General features: G+C 41.7%; 2 long non-coding RNA genes across 2 annotated transcripts in view; one reads left to right on the top strand and one right to left on the bottom strand.

Annotated features, from left to right (window-relative positions):
• Positions 1-25,342, top strand: part of LOC307210429 — a 963,897-nt gene that overhangs the window by 149,076 nt on the left and 789,479 nt on the right. Inside the window, exon 2 of the long non-coding RNA XR_013835991.1 lies at positions 1,892-2,004. This is a non-coding gene — a long non-coding RNA (uncharacterized lncRNA). The remainder of the gene's footprint in view (positions 1-1,891; positions 2,005-25,342) is intronic.
• LOC307210445 lies at positions 144-8,908 on the bottom strand. The gene is made up of 3 exons (XR_013836012.1): positions 8,122-8,908; positions 1,547-1,712; positions 144-785 (listed from the first exon to the last, which is right to left on the bottom strand). It is a non-coding gene; the product is annotated as an uncharacterized lncRNA (long non-coding RNA).

Below are 25,342 nucleotides of genomic sequence, written 5' to 3'. Positions count from 1 at the left end.
CTTGCCATAATGCATGACTGGTGGGTTGCATTCCATTTGGCAAATCACAACTCATACAAGTCAAGCATGGTCCAGTCCATTCACATTCGATAGCCAGTTACGATTTTATTATATGTGACACTAAAATATTCACCGTATTTTTAAAAAGTTTTTATGAAAGATTTTCTGGATATTACAAAACAAGCAGATAACCAGGGAAAGGTACACTCATTGTCTCCACTTTCAACTCATAGTCTTTTTCACAGTTCATTTGCATTAAGTGAGAGCAAAATATTCATTTTATACACACTTTCCCATAACGTGTGTAATTGTATAAACATTGTTTGTTTGGGGAACTGCATTGCAAAATTCAGCTAAGTGTGAATTTTGAAGTATAGCTATGTTTCGGTTTGCATATTGTTTTGGAAGGGGTGGATTTGATAGAGTCACCTTTAAATGCACACTGAATAGAATTTTCGCTCCAGCCCTACCCACTACTGATCTAAACCATTATCTTTATTACACATCATTTACCAAGAGCGATTCATTCTCAGGAGACAGTGGAGCCTTCTCCTGAGATCCAAGAATAATTCTGTGTTTATAAATATTCACAAGATGCTAGGAATAATTTCATCAGGTTTCCTTGGTCACTCTCCGCATGTTCAGCATGGAATTCTGCAGTCCCATCAAGGCAATAATATTTTCCCGGGTCTGTTACTCACGGAGACTGCAAGGCCTAGCACAGCAGGCACTTTGGTCTGGCAGAAAATAAAATCCTCTCCTTGTAGGTCTCCACTGATGGCTGTCTAGTAAAAGCAGGGGAAATTAATTGAAGATGGACCGTAATTAAGTAGTTATGTTATTAAGCCAAACCATCAGGGTAAGTGCCTGTACAGCATATGTATTTGATCTTATCACTCTCTTTTCTACCACAGCATTATTGAAGGTAAATGAATAAGGAGACTAATTATTCCATTTCTTCTTGGGGTGGTGGATGGGAGAATCAGAGAGGGAGGAAAGTTGAGTCACACAAGTTGTCACATTATGGCTATAAAATCCATATTTTTTACTATAATGGTATTTCTGAGAATTTTGCTCCATTAGGAAATCAAGAAGAAAGGAAGAGTGAGATTTAGTGGATAAAAGACTATCTTGAGTCCCTACACCCATTTTGCGCTGAGCAGTACAATTTCAGTGTTGCATAAGGACTTTTAAAATATCTCTCTTTCATCTCTGAAACAGAATTTTCCATTAACACGACAAAGCCATTAGTACAAGTCAGCTGGGACTTTCTCTACGATTGACTGTTTCATCTTCAAGTTATTATTATCAGCAGCAGATTTACTGCAGTTCCTACTCAGATCGCTACGCAGTTAAAGCACACTTGCAAAGTACAAAACATGCAAGAGGAGAGAGAGGTTTTGATTCAAACATTACACTAAGAACACATGTAAGGAAGCCAAGATGATTTATAAGAAGTTCGAGGATATTAGGGAGAGGCACTTACTGTAGGTTCTCAGAGCCTTACCTTCAACTATTCTAGCTCAAGTCTTATAATACTACCTACCTCCTTTGCTTGAGATTCTGTAGCACCCAGTCTGGGAAGCCCCACATAACCCACCTCCTCTGTTTCTGTTGAATATTGAGCTTTCATCCTTCTCTCAAATGTTTCTATCTCACCAAAGGTGGACTATCTCTAGGCACACTGTCATTTTCTATGAGGTTGCAAACGACTGCTTAAACAGGAATTTCAAGGGCTATTCAGATAACCAAAGTACTCCCTATACCAGGAGTAAGCAAACTTTTTCAGCAGGGGGCCGGTCCACTGTCCCTCAGACCTTGTGGGAGGCCGGACTATATTTTGAAAAAAATAATAATGAACGAATTCTTATGCCCCACAAATAACTCAGAGATGCATTTTAAATAAAAGGGCACATTCTACTCATGTAAAAACACGCTGGTTCCCGGACCGTCTGCGGGCCGGATTTAGAAGGCAATTGGGCCAGATCCGGCCCCCGGGCTTTAGTTTGCCTACCCATGCCCTATACATACATTCAGTGAATGCAAAGGAAGGGAGGAACTTGATTGCACCCATTTGCCAAGCCTTGCCCCCAATGCCAACATGCCTACTAGCTATGCCTTATGAATTCTCTTTTCTACACAGCCATTACATCTGTCGGAGCCCCATTCTTTTTTCTTTTTTTTTTAACCTGGCCACTGTACTTTGAGTATATTCCTATGAAGAGCCATACAGAGGATCTATTCTTTTAAGGGGAGCAAAGGAAATATGGAAGATTCTGGAAACAATGGAGTTATTATTTGAGGACCTAGGTTTTGTGAACCAAAACAGAGAAAGTTAGATGGTCCACCTTTTTTTTAAAAAAAGGAACAATACAGAACAAGGAGGATATAAAGTTGGCATGAATACAGACCACTTTTAAAATCCATCAGCGAGTTATTTCAAGAGGATACCTTCCAACATTTCACAGATGAAAATAGTGACATGTCTGCATGTGACTGGGTGGGGCAAGGGGTAAAGTTTGTGGACAGTAGAAGAACCAATGCAATTCTGATTCAGATGTGCTACATGTTGACAGTAGGGACTAAAACTGCAAATGGTTCCACAAGCACTACACAACAAAGGCACTTCCAGATAGTAGCTTAATGTAACAGACAAATCATTGGCAGCAGATTTGTGTGTTTTGGTTTTTTTAAAAATCAAACTTACCAGTTTTTCCCCAGAAAGATAAAATGCAGCTTATTTATTTATTAAATTTGTTTACTGCCCTTCATCCAAAGATCACAGGGTCGTTCACAACATAAGAATACGAAATGAGAATCCAAAATAAATAATAAAAAAACAAACAAAAAAACAATATCATGTGGAAACTGGAAAAAAAACTTGCATACACGAGGAGTACTGATCCCACAATAATCATCTGTCTGGAATCACTCACAGAAAATACACACACACACACACACACACACACACATATATATATATTACAGATTTATGCACTCTTTTGTATTTATTCTGTTGAGAGGATGTTTGTTCCATTTTACAACTAAGGAACATGGGGACCCAGCAGTCAGTGAATCTATGGCTCAGAATTCTTAAGCAGAATTAAGGCACGTACTGTGCCTAATGTGGAACTAAACAAATACATAACTGTATCTGTGGGCATTAAGAACATGTAACAGTAGCCATAGTTGTAATTGCACTAAATCCAGTAGTGGAACACAGGCCTCGACTTGACATAATCACCATAATCACCAGCGTTAGATATTTGGCTGTAAAATACAATCATTACTTTAGAAAAACTTTTCATTTTGTTGTATTGGTCAATGTGATTTCAGACAGCACAGTTCAACACACTGGCTGATTATTATCACCAGTCTCACTTAATCTGCATGGAGAGTTGGTCATTTAAAGTGACTGACCTTGAAATGTAGTATTGAACCTGATTGCCATACATGATGCTGAAAGCCACCTTTGTCTGAAAACCTTTCAGTTTTGTGATACTCTATATGACATGTGTGTGTGATAGTAAGTTCTTAAAGCAAATGCTTTCAGGGTTGTAAATAAATTGCATATATGATGTAGATCTCCCTTGGAGCAAAATACAACACTGATATGGGTCTGCCCTTTCATGATGACTGCCTTGCTCTGCCCAACAGCATGGCCAGACCTGTAAGGCCTCACCACTTTATGCTCTGTGGGAAAAGGTTTGGGGCTCAGTGAGTAGACCCATGCTAAATCAACTGCAGATGCATATTTAGATGTGGAAAATTGGCTCGAACCACTTTTGGAGTTTCTCATAGTTACCATAGGAGGAAATGAATGTCTCAGTCATGTCAAGAATGACAAAAAAAGGTATTCCTTCTTCAATGATTGTATAATGCCGGAATGGAGAGGTGTCTTTCCTTTCCATTAATTACTCTCTGATTAATGATTCCAAGCATGTATTATGAATTACTGCTTCAGTAATGATATTCTCTCTTAACCATCAATGTCATATTCTCCACAAACATTCATCTGCATTCTCCTGTAATATAACGTGTCAAACTGACTTTTAAAATGTTGTTTTAAGACAAGTCAGTGTGTGTGTGTGTGTGTGTGTGTGTGTGTGTGTGTGGCGGGTGAAGGAGCCCTAGTGCCTCACATGAATGAGATAAGAGGAAACAAAGCAAAGGGGTAAGAAAGAAAACTTGTAGCTTTTCAAGTTCAATGAGGCTTACCAGGCTTGGGGGGCCTCTCAGAATCAGAGGGCCCTTTAAAAGAACACGCAGAATTGAAAGCCTTTTTTTTTTTTTTTTTTTGGCCCTCTTGTTGCCTTAGAAAATCCTCCCAGTTCATGTTCACTTATTTTGCCCACCTTTCCTGCGCTGTGGCTACCACCACACCAGAACCACCAGACATATACACACCCCTGTGTGACTTCACTCCCCACCTACCAGAGAACAACAACTACCAGACTTTTAGAAGACATCTGAAGGCAGCCCGGTTTAGGGAAGCTTTTAATGTTTGATGTATTACAGTATTTTAATATTTTTTTGGAAGCCTCCCAGAGTGGCTGGGGAAGCCCAGCTAGATGGGCGGGGTATAAATAATTTATTATTATTATTATTATTATTATTATTATTATTATTATTATTATTACCTCTCTTAATTCTTTAAAGCTGCCCACATGCAAAATGAGACTCTACTGCCATGCAGGAGCAGATGAAATGCAACTTCCAGTGTTCCTAGAACATTAATGTGAGATGTATGCAAACCGATCCTAGCAGTGGCAACACCAGAAATGGATACAAAAGATCCAGTTAATCCCTCGCCAGTAAATTTATACCCAAGTCCTCCCTTGAGTTACTTTCGGCATAGTGTATAAACAGTTATTCCACCATTCTCACTCTCTTCCATTTTCTCTAGCAGAAATGTGTTTTGAAAGTTTGAGACAGCAACACCTGAGATTTCCATTAATAGTTACGCACTACAAAAGCAGCTTTCTTGAGGAGGAGGGTGCACAAAGAAGACAGATGAGAGAAGGAAATCCTGCCTCTGTGACTTTTGTATCAGGTCATTCAAATAGCCATAACAAACCTCAAGATTAAATATATAGGCAGAGTTAGGTTACTGTGTGATCGTGGGTGAGTTCCAACAGTCCCTGGACAAGGCCACTGCCTATGTTCAGCCATAATGAACAGGGAACGGGAACCTCTGATGAACCAGATGTTGTAGTACTCCAACTCCCATCAACCCCAGCTAGCGTCCCTGGTGGTCAAGGATGATGGGAGTTGTGGCCTTCCAGTTGTTGCTGGACTACAAGTTCCCCACCTTTGCTGCAAAATAACACGGACTCAGACTATTCAAATACATATTTCATCTTTTGGTTTAAATCCCCTCCCCCAAATCCTTCTTTAGCAGTTAACTACTCTGCATATTCTATAGTTGCTTTCAGAAAGGGAGAATCCCCTCAGCAATTATCCAGCTGAGGCAAAAAGTGCCCTTCCCTTGATTAGCTCAACCCTATTTTTAGGCTGTGTACACATTACTCTGTCTCCAGTGCTTTCCCACCACTGGTGTTTGAAGCCGAGCGTACATGACGTTAGCCACAATCCATATGTATTCTGTAATTTTTTGAGAAACACTGCTGTTGGATGTGTTTTCCCTCAAACCAGCTTCCATCAGATGTGAAAACATAAACCACAGTTTAGCTGAGATGTGAATATTTCAGACATCCATTGGGCATGTGCAGGTGACAACTTCATTGCAGGCGGCAATTGACGGCACAGGGAAAACAGATCAGGTAATGTGCAAGGAAGCAATACAGGTAATCAGGCAATAGTGTGTTCAGCAATGCAAAACATAACTTGAAGCATAGCAGGGGAGAAAGACCTCTCTGAGTTTTAAACCACCCATGTGTATGTGTCCTTACTTAAGGCAAGATTTTATCTTGCAGTGATCTTTACTGAAGTGACCTTTCCCATCAGCTTGAATTCTAATAGAAAGGGAGATTTGATGTGCCAAGATCCCTGTGATGAAGTGTGGCTGATTAGCAGTGATTTGAAGAGCAAGGGCTGCCATACACCTGGAAGGAAGCCCAGTTGGAAAGGACTGCAACTCTGTGTCTTTTTTTATTCCTCTTAATTGCTGTTGTAAAAACGGATGTTGAACACGAGTGTCTTCAAAGACTTTGTCAAGTGACATGTAAGATTTGCATGGAAACTAATGACACTTCAAGGTTTCTCAAGAGAGGCAGCTCTCTTGCTACCTCTGAGTTTTTCTCCTAATTTTCGACTGTAAAGAGGGGCTGGAGGAGGAGAGAATGAAATGTGAAAATATGCACCAAGAAGCCAAACAAGAAAAAGCAAAGGAAGAAATTTAGTTCTCTGGTTGTCAAGAGAGAGAGAGAGAGAATACAGTGGTACCTCGGGTTAAGTACTTAATTCGTTCTGGAGGTCCATTCTTAACCTGAAACTGTTCTTAACCTGAAGCACCACTTTAGCTAATGGGGCCTCCTGCTGCCGCTGCACTGCCGGAGCACGATTTCTGTTCTCATCCTGAAGCAAAGTTCTTAACCTGAGGTAATATTTCTGGGTTAGCGGAGTCTGTAACCTGAAGCGTATGTAACCCAAGGTACCACTGTAGTGGTTAGTACTTTTTACTCACCATATAAGGATCTTATATTACCTAACATGGGGGATTGCAAAGGTAGCTTAACAACCAATCCAAATCCTTCAATCATAATCTGAAGCCCTTCTTCATGTGCTTCCTCCCCAAGAGGTCCAGAGGGTGGCAACATGAGAACAGGCCTTTTCTTCATTGGCTCCCCATTTGTGGAATGCTCTCCCCAAGGAGGCTTGCCTGGCACCTTCATTATATATCTTTAGGTGCCTGGTGAAACTCTTTCTCTATAACCAGTCCATTGGCTAATTAACATTCTATGGCCCTTTAAATATGTTTTTGGGGGGCTTATTGGTTTGCTTTTGTTTTGTTATGCATTTTGTGTTCTCATTTTATATTTTTATGTTGGGGAGCACCCTGTGATCTTTGGATGAAGGGTGATATACAAATTTAATAAATACAATAAATTAAATTTAAAAGGGAGCCAGCAAAGTTGTCTTTTTGGCTCAGTGGGAGAGCTCATTTTCTCCACTCTGAATTTCCATTGCAGATTATACCTATCCTGCCCTCCACATCAAATGTAGCTTTTTTCTTTAGTTTTGTTCCTCCTCCTGCATTTCAAACTGGTTTTCTGCTAGTTTGTTTGGTTTAAAGCACTGTCTGCACACTTATACTTATTTAACTGCTGACTTTGTGCCTTAAAAAAAAACCAGTCATGTTTCTAGAGTTGATGAACTGTTTTAAAGAATGATGGATTTATGTCATCATAAGCTTCCAGCCAATCAGTGGAGTGTACATCCAACTCCTATAACAAACTAGCAGAAATGGATTCTCTTGAAGTTGACCTGGGGAGAAGAGTGTAAGCCAGATGACTCATGAGTGCTCCTCCAAACCAGAATGATTCCTTATTGATTTCTAGGTATTTCTGCCTGAAACCTTCCTTTGTTCTTATATTTTGTTCAATCAGCATAGCATAGCAATATGCTTTTGAGCTAGAATGTATCGAGTGTGTGCATGGATTCAGGGCCCCTCCCAACTTCATTTCTATTGTTTCTTCCTGATTGTTTGGGCTCATGGTGGCATTGTGGGGTTATACATGAGTCTCTTTGTGCCTGTAAAAGGTTTGGGGTTGATATACTACTTTGTTTCCAATCAGCACATGGCTGGTAGCTTCCAGCTGAAATCCAACAACATTTTATTCCACAAATGCTCCATCTTATCCCCCTGCCCACACTTTTATTTTCACATACGCACAGTGGCAGATGTGGAACAAGTCTTGACTCCACTCTGCCCATTCCTTTTCCCTAGATTGGTCCAAAAGGATTTTTGATCATTCCCAAAGGAAATGTGTTATGTCAGCCTGCATATTCTCTCTATTTTAACCCCTGACTGAAGTCAAACTGTCTTCCACAAAGTTCAGTTCCTTTTTATATCCCTGTCTTCTTGTGATGCAGCTCTAAGTCAATACAAGTGCTTGCCATAAACACATGCTGATAATAGACTGAGAAATAAGAACTCACATTTTCAGCCAGCGTTTGGTTGATGGAAAAATGACACACTTCCTATTGGCTTCTTGACAGGTGTAATTCATCTTGGCACTGCTGGCTTAATCTGGACCACTTCAGCAATCGTTACAGCTCATTTATCCCCTTTCTATTCATTCCTTATGTGTGTTTAAGAAGAAAAAAAAAAGAATTTCTAGCCTATCCCTTTTGGGTGCAAAAAAATATGAGGCTCTAATAATGAGTATGTAGCTAGATGGGTAAAATGCTTCAGGATTCAATGATACATATTGAAATCCTTATTGCTAGTCTTTTCCAGACTTGTTTCGTGCAAACTGCTTTGCAGTTACTAATGAAGCAGTGCCAAGAAAAACTGGAGGAGCTGCTTCTTCCCTGATACAGAGACATCACTCAATCAAACATGCATTAGAGAGTTGATTGGCATTAGAGAAAGATTCTTCTTCAGTATCCTGTGAGCAACATCAACACCTAAGGCCCGGAGAGTGTATTTGCACTAACATGATGTCATTCAAAATCCCATGGCATGTAGGCACTATTTAAGTTGTTTAATGTAGCAAACAATGAACCTAGCTCTTTGAAACATGGGATTGTATTGAGGATTAGTCATTCTCAGAGAAGACCCTCTGAAATTCATGGATATGACTAAATCACTCTGGGCAAAACTTAGTTGGATGCAACCCATAGGAAACTGCTGTACACCAGGCCAGATGATTTGTCAATCAATATTATCTAGTCTCTGACCTGTAGCAGGTTTGCAGCAGAGAGAGACTTTCACATAACCTGCTACCTGATGCTTTTGAACCTTCTACCACTGAGCTACAATCCCTTCCCAGTTCCAGTTCTAGAATTCAAATTCAAAAGTCTCTCAGGTTCTTCTTAACAATGAGCTGCCAAGCGCATGGTTGCTCTAGACAATGGAACAACTAAGCTAATGGCAGTCAGAGAATCCTAGGCCCACGGAGACATCAAAGCAGCAGTCCCTGCTTGGAGAAGACAAGCAAAGCGCATGAGCTATGCATCAGTTAACTTCATAGATACATGGACAAACAATGATGTGCACCAGACATTTTTAAAAGGCTCTTACTTGCTGCTGTACGGAGAATGCAAGGGTTGCATAGGTTGTGTGCATGCCACATGCCAGAGAGTAGGAATATACTTCCATTGGAGTAATGTAGAAAGTGGGATCCCCTCAAAAATTGGTTGCAACCTGTGCTTTTTAATGAGCAGTGAAGTGGCCAAGGTTGATGGTGATACTAAGTTGCCCAGGGTCTTTAAAACAAACAAACAAACATTGCAAAGAGCTCCAAAAGGGCCTCTCCAAACCACGTGAATGGGCAGTAAAATGGCAGATGCAATTCAATGTAAGCAAGTGTAAAGTGATGTGTGTCAAGGAAAAACAGTTGGGAAAAGTTCAGAAAAGGGCAACTAGGGGATGGAGGAACTCCCTGATGAGGAAAGGCTGCAGCGTTTGGGGCTTTTCAGTTTTGAGAAAAAGTGATTAAGGGGTGACATGCTGAAAGGGTATGAAATTATGCATGGCATGCATGAAGAAGGTGGATAGAGAAAAGCTTTTTTCTCTCTCTCATAACACTAGAACACTTGAACATGAAGTGGAGCTGAACGTAGGAGGACTGAGGACAGATAAATGGAAGTACTCATTCACAGAGCATGTAGCTGAACTGTGGAACTTGCTCCAACAAGAGGCAGTGATGGCCACCAACTGGATGGCTTTGAAAGAGAATTAGATAAATTCATGGAGGTAAATGCTATCAGTGGCTACTAGTCCTGATGGCTGTGTGTTGCCTCCACTATCAGAGACAGTATGCTTCTGAATATCATTACAGTGGTACCTCGGGTTACAAACACCTCAGGTTACAAACACTTTGGGTTACAGACTCCACTAACCCGGAAGTAGTACCTCAGGTTAAGAACTTTACTTCAGGATGAGAACAGAAATAGCATGGTGGGGGCATGGCAACAGTGGGAGGCCCCATTAGCTAAAGTGGTACCTCAGGTCAAAAACAGTTTCAGGTTAAGAACGGACCTCCAGAACGAATCAAGTTCGTAACCAGAGGTACCACTGTATTTGGAAACTAGAGGAGAGGAGAATGCTCTTCCCCTTGCCCCTGGCCTGATACAGCAGGTTCTCCTTGTGTTCTTGTGAACAGTTGAGTTCCTGGGCCTCCATGGCAATGTGTCATGGAATTCATTGCAAAAGAAAAAGAAGTGCTTTGCAAAGAAGTGTTTTCTTGTGGTAAAATACAAATACATCTTTACAGGCTGACTTCAAGGATTAGATGTGTGATTTCTGATTTGGACCATTTAGAGAGTGAAGGAAAACCAGCTTATTGACTTTGACTATAAGACCAAAAATGGTTTGCTCTGTAAAAACTTAATTATTTATTTTCAAGGGGCCCAAAATGGATATTTTTTGTGAAATATCTCCCATGAAATAGACTTTCAGTTTGCAAGCTTTACTGCCACCTGTTAGCCTGGAAAAATTACTTTATGCTCCTCTTAATTCTCCATAATGATACTCTTATGCCTGAGCAACGTGCCCTGACGAACTTGATAATCTGTGTCTTTAAAAAGTGGAAAATTAGTTCAGACAGCTGTGGCTTTGGAGGAAAAAATGAGCTTAAGTTTTCAGAAATTGTAGATGGTGTCTGAGCTGCACACATAGTGGTGATGACTGTATCCCACTGGCCATTTGACCTTTGGTCTTTTCCAGCCTAAAAATTAAGAATAACAGCATCCACGCACCATTTATAGCCTGAATACTAGAGATGCTTTGCTACTATTTAAAATAGCCAAGATAATATAAGGAGAACATTAGCGCAATAGTCTCACTTTTGCAATGTAGTACAGGAAGGTTGGCTGTTGGCTGAGAGAGAGAAAGAGGTAAGCATATGTAGAAAACTTCCTTCTGAATATTTTTGAGGAGGAGGAACACCTGCTATTTTTTACCTAAACGCTATAAATAATTCAAAGGAATTTTGCAGCTTGCTATGTTTGTGGGAAACAATAGGTTGGATCCAGACTAAGTGAGTTGTACTTAGGTTCCATTGAAATCAATATCATCAATATTATGTGACAGAAATCTAACCTCCATTATCCAGTTCTAACTATTCAACCTCCAAAATTCAGAGCAGAAGACTTCAACCTGTTCAGTATGTTTTTGGGTTGTATTAGCCTGAATAGTATTTGGCATGGTTGAGTGAGTCACCTGTTCAACTTTAAGCTCTATCCACATCTGGACCAGTGAGAACTGCGAGCATAATTTTCTTTTCTCGTGGTGCAGCATGCACATCTCCCCAGATATCACTGTCACCATCTGTTGGTGACCATGACTGAACAAATCTCTGGTTCTCAATTTCCTCTGGTCGACCAGCGCACGTCACTTTTTATTTGGCAGTCTCATTGGAGATGTTGACAGCTTTGTCAAGCAAACTCATGGGCAGTCTTACCCTTTTGGGATAAGGGTGGAGGCACCGTGTGTGGCAGAAAACTCTCTGCCTCTTCTGGCCAAAACATGCCTGACTTTCAGATAAAGCAGAATGTTTGGTTTACACTTCACTCTGCCCAATTTTGCAAGCACAGTAGTAATGAGGTGAGCGAAAGAGACTGCTGCACAAAAGACGAGCCTTTCAATCCAGCGCCTTACATGGTATATTATTATAATGACATCATATTTTTGTAGGCACCAAAAGACATTAATTGTGTAGGCTCGAGGGTTTGATCTCCACCAGGCCTGTTTTCTTTCACATGACTGTCGGTTAAGGTTAAGCAGAAACTAGTTTTTCCTCCTGATCTGGATGAAGTGAAATTGGCCTGTGTTTATTGTCCAAAAGAAAATGGAAGATGCTTCCCTTGTGATTGTAAAAGTGACGGGATGTGTGGGAAAATAAAAGTGGTGACATAGCTGGAGTGAAAATGATTTCCATTGCCAAGTAATTGGGCATTTTGCACCATGGATGTCACACTGATCTGACACTAGCTTCTCTCTTTACTACACACACACACACACACACACACACACACACACACACACTCATGTGATTTCACTGCTTTCTGCCAGATGGTCATTATATTTTACAGGGCTGCAGGCAATTATACCTGTCAAGGGCATGCCAAAGTATTTAGCATTTATGGTTTGAGAGAGATTACCTCCTAAATGTTAATGGCAGACGGAGTCACACTAACCCTCCCATTTAAGATCTTCATTAGATCACCTCTCTGCAGCACTAAAGGATGAGTTAAGGGTAGACATAAGTGAAATGTAACCGCCCCTCACGCAGGAAGTGGGTGGAATTCCAAAGAGGCAAAAAGAATCAGAAGCTTTGAAACTTTGTGTAACCATATATTCCTAGGGAAAATAGGTAGGAACATATCCTTCATGGTTTGAGGTATGCAAACCATTGTTTGACATTAAGATACATTGTAAAAAGCATGGACTAAGACTGTAGAGAATAAGATATTTTTGACTAACAGTTTGTTTCTCTATCAGTGTCCAAATTTTCAGATGCTTTCTATACTTACAAAATACTTTCTTTTCTTATTTTGAATACAGTAGCATCGACAGCTGTACCCGTCTACTATGCAACTGATTTAAATGCATTAAATGGTTAAGAGAAATGGGGGTATTTATGCTGCAATCTTAACATCACTTACCTGAGGAAGACCCATTGAATTCAGTATTTTTGCATAATCATGGTGAGGATTATGCTGGTAAAATGGGATAGAAAGGGATTCCTAACAGAGACTTTGCAGCTCCTTCCCCAGACTACAATTCCCAAAATCCTTTAGAGGTAGCCATGGAAGGAAAACTGGCACCTATGTAAGTGCTTTGTGTGGAAAGATCCTTTGCAGATATGAGAGTAATTTAAAAAAACCAAACAAACAGGAAAAGTTATAATTAAGAGAGCACCAATATATTTTAAGTGGATGCGTTTTTCATTTTAAGTATAACAAAGTAAAGGTAAAGGACCCCTGACCGTTAGGCCCAGTCGTGACCAACTCTGGGGTTGCGGCACTCATCTCGCTTTATTGGCCGAGGGAGCCAGTGTACAGCTTCCGGGTCATGTGGCCAGCATGACTAAGCTGCTTCTGGTGAACCAGAGCAGCGCATGGAAACGCCGTTTACCTTCCTGCCGGAGCAGTACCTATTTATCTACTTGCACTTTGACGTGCTTTTGAACTGCTAGGTTGGCAGGAGCTGGGACCGAGCAACAGAAGCTCACCCCGTCGCAGGGATTCGAACCACCGACCTTCTGATCGGCAAGTCCTAGGCTCTGTGGTTTAACCCACAGCACCACCTGCGTCCCCTTTAAATATATTGAGGTGATAGTTATTAAGAACTTTCAAAATTGGCTTTAAGACAAGATTAGAAGAATGCATGCCTACTGGCATTTTAGTTTATATAATAATTATTCTGGTTATACAGAAATATTTTTGAGGATCATATGAATACAAGAGTACACAAGCTGTTTGATTAATACATTGGTCATAATCGGATTTGTAATGTTTTTAAAAGGGTTCTCTATGTTACATTGATGCAGTTATTAACGTAGTAAATGCATTGTGCTTGCTTTTCTATTTTGCATTTTAAAATGTATGTTACCAATTATCTTAATTAAGTAGAGTAGACTTCTTTCTCTTCTCAAGCCTTGATATTTACAGTCACTCCTGAGGAAAACATTAGGCTTGCTGTCCATCAGGAAAATTCCTGACATGTCCTGGTTTTCAGGTGTAAAAATGGCATAGGGGGGAATTTGAAAAATTGGCAAAATGTCAGGGAAAACTCGAGTGTATGGCAACGTGATAGAAAAAGCAGTGGAAACAGCTCCAAAATCTTAAAACCACTATTTTGGCAACCCTGGAAAACATTGTGTTGAAAGTTGTCATGCAGTGGATTTGAACTGCAAGATTCTCATCCAGACACCAGCACAAGGTTCACCTCTTCTTTGTACACCTGTGCAAAAGCCAGCTGTACATAAGGGGAGAAGCTTCCATCCAGGAACTGTAAGGAGCCAGCTGGATGGCAAGGAATACAAAATAGAATATAATGATGAACATAAAAAAAGGTAAAGGACCCCTGACAGATAAGTCCAGTCGCGTATGACTCTGGGGTTGCAGCGCTTATCTCACTTTACTGGCCGAGGGAGCTGATGTTTGTCCACAGACAGTTTTTCCGGGTCATGTGGCCAGCATGACTAAGCCGCTTCTGGCGAAACCAGAGCAGTGCACAGAAACGCTGTTTACCTTCCTGCCGGAGCAGTACCTATTTATCTACTTGCATTTGATGTGCTTTTAAACTGCTAGGTTGGCAGGAGCTGAGACAGAGCAACGGGAGCTCACCCCGTCGCAGGGATTCAAACCACCGACCTTCCGATCAGCAAGCCCAAGAGACTGTGCAAAGAGGGCATGGGCAGAGGGGGACCTGCCTCCCCCCTGCTGTGTTCATGCTTGGTGCTGTGGCTCCCCCTTGCATCCTCCGAGCCCTGCACCCCTTCCTCACTGGAGGCGTGGCTTCCCTCCTCCGCAGAGGAAGTGCTGCTTCTCACGATCTTTGGAGACTCCCTGTAACCCAACTGCCCTTCCAACTCTCACCTCTGAGCTGATGGCAGTTCCCTGTGTGGCAGAGCTGCACCATTAAACTCTACCAGACAGCAGCCAGGATTTGGACTGCATCCCAAAATAATAAAAATCATGCAGTGCTCTAAAAAGTCTGGGGATTATTATTATTATTTTAAAAAACACCACATCTCTACTTTATGCCTAACCTACCTCACAAAGGCTCCAGTGGAGAGTGGTGACCGTTGGGACTGGGAGGGTGGAAGGCAGGGAGGCCAACAGTAAACAGAACCAAAGCAAATGGCTTTTGGAGCTGGAGCCAATGGTAGAGCTAACTAATTCTGGTTTTGTCACCATCCTCCTCCCTGGTGGGGCTTGGCTGATGGCAGGCTGAGTTTGGTGGGGCACCCTTCTTGCCCTAGTGAGCTAGCCTCCCCTGATAGGCTCTCTCCAGGAGTCACCTGCTATAACTCAGAAGATGAGAGCAGCTGAAGAGCTTCAAAGGACAATCTTGAATGACCAGGCAAACTGAAATGGGAGAAGACGATTCAAGAAATATTCAACAAATACTCTGTATGCATTTTTATACCTTGTTAACAAGCCAAATAAAAAATAACCCTAATAAACCCTGAAGAATACAATGATAATATCAACCCGAATAAAAGCCCTAATAAAAAATTAATAACCCTAATGGAAGAAAATCAATGTGCCGTAGTTGTTTTGTGATTGAAACAGATGGTATTTGAACCTGAGTAGCAAAAACCACCTGCAAGCCAGTTCAAGGCTGCAGTCCTCCAGTGCCCACTTAGTCAATAGGAATTGCTGTTGAACTCAGTGGGGTTTACTTCTGAATAAAGGTGCATGAGAATGGGCTACATAACTTCTCCAATTACATTTTTAAAAAAGTTTCAATAACTCTGTTTTATCATTCTGTGAAACGTGGAGAGAAAGATTTTGCTATCACAAAATACATTTGCAAAGATAGACGATAGAGAAAAGCTGGATGTAAGAGTCCTTAGAACCCGACACACATTTGTTGACTAAAAATCATTGAAACCGAACTGAGCTGATTACCTTAAAAAGAAGTGACTCTGTGCCTTGTATGTTTTTCAAATGTATCCTTAACTTTGATAATACAATTTTACACTTTTGGCTTTATCTTCCTTTGCTTTATGTAGGAGATCCAGATAGAACAGATTCTTCCTTTCTGTTTCATTACATTTTCATCTATTACTATTATACTTTTGTATTTGCCACATACTTTCATTTCTACAAGCAACTGTTTGCAGAGTGCAGCCACCTCTTATGCATATTTACTCCAGAGCAAGAGAATGGGATCTACCCCCAATTCAGATTGAAGCCTGCATAGTAATTTCCTTGGGAATAGAGTTCACCAGGTCGCTCTGAACCTCTAATTTGCAATAGTGTCTTGGTGTTTGTTTGTTTCATCATACTTGTTCTGAACAATTATATCTTAGAAAAAAAATGTATTTCAAGCACTTGCAGTGTTTTCCCAATAAAATATATTGTTTTTCTTTCATTCCATAAACTCCACTAAAATGGCACTCCTAGAGTTGAACTGGGTATGGCACCTGATGTTACTGAATTGCTGAATGAAGAATAAATTTTTCTTAACAGGTATCATATACTGAACATTAATTCCTGCATTGGCAGTTGTTAATCAGTGAATATTTATTAATTTCTTACCATAATTTCTTACTTTACCATAAGGGTGGGTTACAACAGCAATATATTTACAATTCTGAAACAAGAAATACAGATACAGCCATAAAATAAATGGTTGAAAAACACTGAAAAAAAGTTTGATATGCAAAATAATTAAAAACCATTCCATATATAAAAACAAGACAAACATTTTTTTTCTTTTAAATGTCAATAGATCCAAAATACCGGTAGTTCCAATGCAGATACAGAATGAGATAAAGAGTAAACAAATTCATGCCTCCATCTCACACTGAATCTCCACACACACATACCCCCCACTGAACCCCCACCCCAACTAATTAGCAGCACTAAACGTAAATGTAAAGACCCCTGGATAGTTAAGTCCAGTCGCAGGCGACTGTGGGGTTGTGGCGCTCATCTTGCTTTCAGGCCAAGAGAGCCGGCGTTTGTTCACAGACAGCTTTCCGGGTCATGTGGCCGGCATGACTAAACCGCTTCTGGCGCAACGGAACACCATGACGGAAACCAGAGCTCACGGAAACGTCGTTTACCTTCCTGCCATAGCGGTACCTATTTATCTACTTGCACTGGCGTGCTTTTGAACTGCTAGGTTGGCAGGAGCTGGGACGGAGCAACAGCAGCTCACTCCATTGCGGTGATTCGAACCACCGACCTTTCGATCAACAGGCCCAAGAGGCTCAGTGGTTTAGACCACAGTGCCACCACTCTTTCCTCTACTGAATCAGAGTAAACCCTAATCTTCTACTGCATAATCCATCCTACCAGCTACTGATGGTGAGCAACAAATAGGCATGTGTTATCTTAACAGAAGGATCCCTTTAGCAATACAGTAAGGCTCAGATACTTCAGAAGGCAACCCAGGACCAAGTTCACTAGTGCCCCTTATCCCCAAAACTGAGCTCCTCCATGAACATGAAATTTATTACGGTCAGAGACCAGCTTGAGAGCTGCTCTATAAGAATGCTTCCACTTCAGAAGTAGACTCTGAATGTTTCATCTCAGTACACCACCAGCCTCTCGGCAGTGATGATTGACATACAAATGTCTCCTAGGACCTGTTGCATTCAGAGTTTGCTTTTGTGTAAAAGCAGTGCATCTAATGTTCACAGGCGAAGGTTCCTTTGAATAGAGGAGATGGAAACAACTGTTTGAAAAATGCAGAGCTGATTCAGTACCAAATTGTTACAAGATTATGCTGCACATAATGTCAGGGCATTTTAGCAAAGGCTATGGAGAGGGAGTTACTTTTCCACAATATTTGGACAAATAAATGCAATCATTTTCATGTGGATGTAGTATAGCCATTGGTTCAGATTAAGTTTTGATGTGAGTCCCATGACGATGAAAGCCAAAAACCAGAGTAACTTAAGGCAGCCTGCCTTCTAACAGGGTGGTCTTCCCTGAGTCCTATAGATTACACAAATTCTTCCATAGTCCACTGGAATACTTCTGGGCCTGGCCCATTTTTAGGTATAAAGCAAGAACACCATACAACATGGAAGTGAAACAGTCAAGACACCATGATGTCAGCCTGGCTCAAGCCATTTCCTACCTTTGGGGAATCATAAGCCATAATAAGCCATAGTGATATTCTGGCATTCCCACAGCCACCCTAAATGCTGTTGGCTTATCTCCCACACTGTCTCACTTTTTCTGCTGTTCAGCAGAGTAACACATGGGTTTCACATACTCCAAATTCCACATGGATATATATATTTTAAGCTGATTCTCATTGTAAGGTATCTAAAGCTTTCAAATGTCAGAAACCCATGTTCCTATGTAGCTTAACCAGACAGTTCATAAACACATGAAAGGAGAAGAAATTGCCCCAGCAGGTTTAAAGGAACATCTCTGCGTAATTTGAATTAGACTAATGTTACACTGAACAGTGCTGTCACTGTCAGGTTTCCGAAGGTGTGTCTGATATACTGGAAGCGTATTGTTAGCTGCACTTTTCAAAGGAAGTTGCTACTAGGTGATGCTGAAGTGTTTGGGTTAGCTACCTGTCTGAAAAGAGAAGAACATGGCAAATGTTTTATACAAAGAAAGTAAGGCCCATTGAAAAAAATACAAAAAATGGACATGAGGAGCCTGAATGCTGATTTAAGTGAAAACATCATCTATTGGCACACATACTGTCAGTTTTTCACCAATCTGGTGCCCTCCAGATGTTTTGGAATATAGTTTCCATTAACCCCTGTTGTGCTGACACCAGGTTGGTGAAAGCTAAGCTAAGTCTCACTCAGTTATTCTTGCTTAGGGTGTAATCTAAACTCAGTGGGTAGATATAATTTATATCCTCCCTGGGTCTTATTCAAAGGGCCTTTGGCCTTACTCAAGGAGAAAGGCCGAGGTAAAAACAGGCCTTTCATTGACATTGGCCATGAAAAGGCAGAAAACAAAGCAAAAGCAGCATGGCTGACAAATAATAATTCTTTTCCCCCTGTGGCCTTTCTGCTGCTGACCTTGAGATACTCCCGTGATGGTAAGCATAGCAGACACAAAGGAAGAAGAAAGAGGTTAGGAACCCTTGTGAGAATAGGATGCCTAAGAAACTAATTTCTCTGACATTAATGCAATTAAGAATAAGGATGCTTGTTATTGATTCCTACATCTATTCCCCAGTCACCTGGGCATGAGCACAATATTATTTACCGATATTCCCTGAAAATCTGAGTAGAGCAAGTCCTGTGGTGTTCAGCTTGAGTCTCAAACCTCTTCATTATGGGCAAACATAATCAAATTTACCCCAGTGAAAATCCAGAGTGACATCCAAGAATGCCTACTCTAATGTGATATTTTTCCCGATGGAAGAGCTTTTAGAATGATTCCCTTCGAGGGACACACATAGGAAATATAGTGGCACAGAACATCTATGTATGTGGACATTTCAGGAAGGAACCATGAATTTGATGTTACCTTCCAGTTATTCACAGTTAATGTTGTTTTTCCACTTTTGATATAGCATTTTCCATGTGCATTTCTTTATGAAAACCATTGCCAAACCATGCCTGTGTTGGAAGAGCTCTTGTTATTGATCCAGAGGCTGTTCGGGAAGACCTCATATGCTGGAGCAAGACTAGACTAGGATTGGGAAGAGCTGTAGTTCAGTGGCAGAGCATATGGTTTGCATATAAAAGACTCAATATAGGTTCAATCCCTGACATCTCCAGGTAGGGCTAGGGAAAAACTCCTGTCTGAAACCCTGCAAAGCCACTGCTAGTAAGTGTGGACAAAACTGACCCAAGGTGAATGATGGTTTGACTTAATGTAAGTCAGCTTCCCGTGTACTTCCAGGTCCTGCCACTTAAGGTGTGTGCATTGACTTATGTACTCCAAATAATGAGGAACATTGAAGTGACCTGCGATGGACACTCACATTCCTGAGTTAGATCATGGGACTGGTTGTGCACTGAGTTAGCACACCTGAATCCATACCTTAGTGAACACTTGTGTCAGAGGTTTTCAACCTTTTTGAGTCCATGGCTCCCTTGACCAACTACAGCATCCCTGTGGGGTTCAGAAGCCCAGTTATGTCACCCCTTGCCCGCAGAGCTGGCAGCCCCTCGCCCTTTTTTGAACAACCTCCCTTGTGGAGAGTTCCCTCGGCCTCGTCTCTTCTCCCCTCTCCTTGGGAGTCTTCCAGGCAACCACTGCTTTCACCCCTGGTCTCTGAGCTGTACCTCTGCCCTAAAGAGAGATGCCACCTCACACTGCCCCACAAGGGCCTGGGACTTGTCTGTCCATTCCCAGCAGCAAGGGCTGGTGGACTGGCTGGCTGGGCTCCCTCGCCTGCTCACTTGCTTACTCCAAGGTTGCTTCAGCTCCTGGCAACCAGCACCCCCTGGCCAGTCCCACAGGTACCATTCACCTGGAGAGCTTGTAGACAGGGCTGCTGCAATAAACAGCTGTGCAAGCCTTTGGGAGGCAGAGACGTGAGAGGGCATCAGAGGAGGGAGGGAAGGAAGGTGGGACAGAGGCCAGTGTTACCCGCGGCACCCCTGACCATCATTCAAGGCACCCCAGGGTGTCATGGCACACTGGTTGAAAACTACTGACCTGTGTGAACCTGGCCTATTAAGATCTGATGGATAAGCCCTGCTTGTCTTGGACAAACGCACTGAGGGTGAGGCTCCCAATTGCTCCTAGCCACAACTGGTGATGTTCTCTCTTCACTGTCGGAGGCAGCATGCCTCTGATTCCCAGTTGCTGTCAATCACAAGTGGGAAGAGCATTGCTGCACTTGAGACTTGCTTGCAGGCTTTCTGTAGGCATCTGCTTGGCCACTGTGAGTTCAGGATGCTGGACTATGTGGATCATTGGCCTGATCCAGCACACAAACTCTTCTTAAGTTCTTAATAGCAGGCAGAGGTGAGAAAGCTGAAGCAAAAGTCGACTTGTTAGTGTTATAATAGTCACCACAGTTTTCTAAAAAACAAAAAAAAATTCCCATGCTGCAATGCACTTTTCATATGCATGCATAGGTCAGGTAGGTAGAGCTTTGTGGCCCCAGGATTTTCCTCATGCTCAGAAGAAAATCTTCATTGGGATGCAATGGGATTTTGCATGCATTTTGCATGCATTTCTTTTCATAGAAAACAGGAAATATCAGTGAGTGTGATGTTTTCAGCTCAGACACATGATTTTTATTTGTGAGGTGGCTATTATTATTGTTTTCAAAACAAACTAATGTAGCACAAAATGTGTAGCATTAAAAAATATGTATAGAATCATTTGCAGAATGCACATCATCAATGGGGACAGAGAAAATCCTGTCCATGGCCCTGGGTGGGAGCACAATGTCACTGGTGGAGAATATGCCGTTTCAAAGGATGGTCCACATTGTTTTTCATGGGATGGATTATTAGTTGCAGCTGTTATTCTATAGAATTCTGACTCTGAAGAAATTGGACATAGTAGTAGAGCAGTGCTTAGAGATGCCAGAACTCAATGGTGGTTGTTTTTTAATCCACAATATAGCCTCTCAGGGCAATTAAAGAGACAGCTTCAGACAAGGTTATTGGTTTTCAAAATGACAAGTGTCCCTACCAACATTACTCACCCAAAGTGAGCCCCTTTGCACTTTTTAATCCCCAGGCATTTCTGATCAACAAGATAAGCAAATAATATAACACATATATGGAGTGTTGCGGTGTCAGCAGGACTTGATTGGATCAGCAGTAGAGCTTGCCTTAGCTCTGCCAGATGAGGCCTTTACAAAATGGCAGCTTGGTAAGAAGGAGGTGAAATTTCTCAGATGTCTTCAATGTATGTAGTCACATGTCACATTTTTCACACTTGCAGGTGACAAAGATGTTACTGAGGCTGCATACACGCCATACCTTTAAACCACAAACACTTCAAAAAGAAGAATAAACCTGGGAACTACAATTTCCAGTGCTCTTAACAAACTACAGTTGCCAGGATCCCCTTGCAGGACAGTGTGTTTTAAATGTAATTTATAGTGTGTACATCCCCTCAATGAGTCTGATGTGACTCATTGCCAGGAAATTGTGTATCAAGGTCTATAATTTATTTATTTCTGACATTTACACTTGGTCATTCCACTCAATAAATAAATAAATAAAATATCTGTATATTGTAACATTGTTCAGACAGGACTTTGTAATGTAATTTTTAAATGGGCCACTTGGATAAGCTAAATTCAGTAGACTCTGAATTTTAATAAGACTATTCAGTTAAAATGTAGCTTTCCATAAATATAGGGAAAGGATTCATCATGCATTTGTTCGCTAAACTGTAGCTACAAGTTCCAGTTTACCCAGAATGGGATTTGCTTCACTTCCACTGATTCTACATACACACTCCAAGTTATAGCCAGTGCTCTCTAATAAAGAATTCTCAGCACATTCACAAAACTGTAATTCCCAGGTTCTTTAGGGGAAGTTGTAACTAGTAAACAACTTCCAAAAAACTTTGTATCTGTAGCATGGATTGGCCTAGGACACACGTTTAATACTTCAGCACTGACCTGAAGTCAACAAGGAGAGAATTACAGTATTCTTAGTCATTTTTACTCACACTAAAGAACAGTATCTGTTGCACTCTGAGATAGCAACAGAACATTCCCTTGCGGCTTCAGCTGAGACCCGCTATAGAAAATCCCTGGGAATGCTTCAGCTTTCTCTCAACATTTGAAAGATGAAAGAGACATGCTTTGAATGACGGACACAATTGGGTTGAAAAGCAAGATTCTGCGCAGCTGGGCAAGCCATAGTTGGCCACCAATTTGAGTAGCCCTCTAGGACATTACCGGTCATTGAATATGTTAATAATTTAATGTGAATGCCAGTAATTTCATCAGCAATGGCCGAGTCAGCAGACAGCAGTCTCACTAGGGAATGAATGGATCCTAGCAACCACCAAACGCAGAGGTATATGTGGGGTGGGGGGTGGGGAGAGGGAGTATATGTTTCAAGGACTTGTAGGCTCTGTTGCAGAAGAACCTGTCATTTCTTGTTAAAGATCTTGGCCTCACATTACCCAAATCAACAAATAAAAGCAAACCCACAGTATGACTGAGCCCCCAGGGAGGATCTCGGGAGGATCTCAGGACCACCCAGCCTAAATGGATTATATCAGGCTTCCTCAACCTCAGCCCTCCAGATGTTTTGAGACTACAATTCCCATAATCTCCTGCTAGCTAGAGGTTGCAGGCCCATAGCCAGTCTAAATGTTTTGGGGGGCTGGCACCAAAAATGTAGTGGGGGCAATTTATCCCTATGCACACATTAATATTTTACTTGTATTTATGAAGACTATGTTAATAATGATAACGATATTTTCTAAAGTAGGAAAGGATGGGAAAAAGCACTGTGCCCAGGGCCAGCCCAAGACATTTTGGCCCCTGAGGCAAACCCCAAAATGGCGTCCCCCTCCTCACCAGGGAAGAAAAGGTGAGTGAAGATCTACATCAGAAACAAGAGGAGACAAGAATAATGCTGTACATTGGGACTTGCTGGCTCTGTGGATCCTGCCACCTGAGGTGGTTGCCTCATCTTGCCTTATGGGTGGTCCGGCCCCGACTGTGCCCCTGGGTCCACAAGTCATTGCCTTCCTTTTCTTCTCCATATACTGAATGATAGGAGGTTTAGAGCTGTTGTGCAGTAGTTCTTTCAGACCAGCACTGAAACTCAGACTCCTTTTAAAACAAAAACAAAAAGGAGCCAGACCTCTACTACAGATGGAGGAAGACTCCACCTGGATGCAATAAAACAGGAAAGAGCAGGGAAATGTACTGAAAGCAAATAATGGATCTATAGTTTCTTTCTTGACTGTAATTTAACATGTCGAGAAAATGTCTGCTGAGCAAACTACAGAATTCTCCCATGTGCCTTTGCAATCACTTTTGGTTCTCTTTGCTGTATGAGTTATGGGCATGCATCTGGTGTGTCACATTAGTATTTATTTCAGCACAAACGAACATGGGCACAAGAGTCTCTAAAATAATAAGAGATATATCATATGTGGGAGTTAAAGGTCAGGAACAACCAAAAGGGATTAGATTTGACTAAGCATGGGGAAAAGTCCATATTATTACACTCTTAGTGTTAAAAATTAAAAGGAGAACTAGCTGCAATGTTATTTGGCTTCTGCTATTCCCATTTGTGCACAAACCTCAGGAACCTAGCTCATGCTCCTCACCATTCATAGCAGTTGTTTGCTCTCCCGGCTGCCCTCAGAGGCTATGTAAGGAGGCAGGATAAATTCTGTTCAGTTCACATTTAAAGGTGATTGTAGTTTCTGGAACAACGCATGAACTGAAACACAGGCATCCTTCAAAAATTTGTACTCCTCTGAATTTTGTAGTACAGTTCTCCAGCCAAATAGTGTGTCCAAAAATGTATATACTAGGGTAAGGTGTACATAAAGATGCAGATATCTGTGAAAACAACATACAAAATTTCATTGTAGTAGCTAAAATTGCAGTGCAAAAATGGGTACTTCAGGCAAAATTCATACCGAAAAGGTATATATTAGGAGAAATTTGCACTAAAATGCTGATGAATTTTCATGGGATTTTTTTTAATGCAAATGATGTAGAGAGCTGAACTTAAGAATGGAAAATCAAGAAACTGAGAGGAAATGAAATTGACAGATCCACTCATTTCTACCTCTGCAATACAGAGGTCACCATTACAGCTTACCTACTATTTCAGCCGTTTGAAAAGTTGCATATACAATGGTACCTCGAGTTACATATGCTTCAGGTTACATACGCTTCAGGTTACAGACTCCGCTAACCCAGAAATAGTACCTCGGGTTAAGAACTTTGCTTCAGGATGAGAACAGAATTTGTGCTCCAGCGGTGCAGTGGCAGCAGGAGGCCACATTAGCTAAAGTGGTGTTTCAGGTTAAGTACAGTTTCAGGTTAAGAACAGACCTCTGGAACGAATTAAGTACTTAACCTGAGGTACCACTGTATAAAGAGGCTGACTCCATTAGAACAAAGCTCTGTTTTAACAAGTCGTTTTGATGCAAACTTTTTCATGCTAATGGAGCAAGCTTCTGATGGCCTGGGAATCCGATTCAGAGGCTGAACCAGAGGAATCCCAGCCTGCACAGGAGTCCCCGCCTCCAGGGCAGGGCCTTGACTGGGGCAGGGCCTTGATTCTGAAGCGCCTGCACCTGTGCCGGATCCTCAGGAGCAGGCACCAGGTGAATCCACTCTGGCTCTGGAGGTGGTTGAGGACACAGTGCCTACAGGTGCGCCTCTCCCAGCCCTGTCAGGGGAAGGTGAGTCTCCCCCTGGGTCCAGTAACCCTCCAGCCTCTCCTGAGCTGCAGAGGCTCAGGGCAGAGAGGTGGAGGGAACTGGTTTCTCCCAGGAGGAGTGCTCATCTTAAGACCAGGAGAGGCTGGTCTCCTGGGGGCTGGGATCGCCCCTGGCCTCAGAGAAGATAAAGGCCAGTCAGCCC

Source organism: Podarcis cretensis, assembly GCF_951804945.1.
Source record: "Podarcis cretensis genome assembly, chromosome: 2".
Lineage (NCBI taxonomy): Eukaryota > Metazoa > Chordata > Lepidosauria > Squamata > Lacertidae > Podarcis > Podarcis cretensis.
This window is presented reverse-complemented; position numbering and strand designations above follow the sequence as displayed.